The sequence below is a fragment of the Lepus europaeus genome, chromosome 7 (assembly GCF_033115175.1).
Source record: "Lepus europaeus isolate LE1 chromosome 7, mLepTim1.pri, whole genome shotgun sequence".
NCBI lineage: Eukaryota > Metazoa > Chordata > Mammalia > Lagomorpha > Leporidae > Lepus > Lepus europaeus.
This window is the reverse complement of record NC_084833.1, coordinates 56,880,244-56,881,251: the sequence shown is the minus strand read 5'-3', so window position 1 is coordinate 56,881,251 and position 1,008 is coordinate 56,880,244. Positions and strand designations below refer to the sequence as shown.

Here is a 1,008-nt window from a genome sequence, read left to right as displayed (position 1 = left end):
AGGCAAATTTGATCTGAGCACAGAGAACAGACATGGGGCTCAGAAGACTCCAAGTGCTCATCAAGCGATGAAGGCGTCACAAGCACTCTCTGATGTTAGTGGACATTTCCAGCCTGCTTGCAGCTGGAATGCATGGAGGTGGGGCAATCCAGTTGCAGGAAGGTGCTCCCTCTCCCAACCTAACAACAGTCAACAGCAGCTAGACGTGCTGCCTTTGAGCCCCCTTTGCCCCTACGCGTGGCGCCAGGAGTCAGGCTGCAGCAGGGGCTCGCACATAGCTGGGCCACCCGCAGCTCACGGGCTGGCTGCCTTTTTAATTGTGAGTGACACTGTGGCCCCAGGCGGGGCCAGGGGGTTGGGGGGCGGGAGGGACATAGTGGCTCATGGCAGGACAATTCTTCTTGTTCTCCCTTCTTCTGCTCCTCCAAATGGCCATCCTTCCTAGTGCTCTGCCTCGACAGCCATGCAGCCCCTGGATCTATCTTGCTCCCTCCCTCCACTCCTCCAGCCATTCCTGGCCCCCCATATTGGTCTCTGGAAATGCAGCTAGTGTGAGGAGGTCATGCTGGAGGAGTGAATATGAGGAGCCTCGGCCCCGGCTCAGCAGTATCCAGTCAGCCTGTTCTGTACAACGGTCAGAGCCTCAGGCACCCCGAAGTCAATCTTGTATCCATTTATTTACCAGACATTAATTGAGCACATAATATGTAGCAGGTTCAATTTAACCATGTACACAAAACATGTGAAGTGCCTAAGGGTGCATGTTGGCAAAAGGTAAAGTGTCAGGGCTGGGTACCTATTAAATCAGAGAGCTTGGTCTACAAAGGATGGCACCCTGACTCCACTTACTTGCTCTGTAATTGGGGAATTTATTTTATTTCTCCATAGTTTGTAACATGGACACAGCAGTAATAAGAATGGTAAGGGTATGGTAGGGATTAAATGAAGTATGGGCTGAGCCATAGGAAATTGCCACCACTTGGACTTTGCCATGTTTGAGCCACAAAG

General features: G+C 51.8%; 1 non-coding gene across 1 annotated transcript; it reads left to right on the top strand.

Moving 5' to 3' along the window:
- The first annotated feature begins 205 nt into the window (after positions 1 to 205).
- LOC133764988 (small nucleolar RNA SNORA76) lies at positions 206 to 332 on the top strand. Its single transcript, XR_009866549.1, has one exon. It is a non-coding gene; the product is annotated as a small nucleolar RNA SNORA76 (small nucleolar RNA).
- The last annotated feature ends 676 nt before the right edge of the window (positions 333 to 1,008 follow it).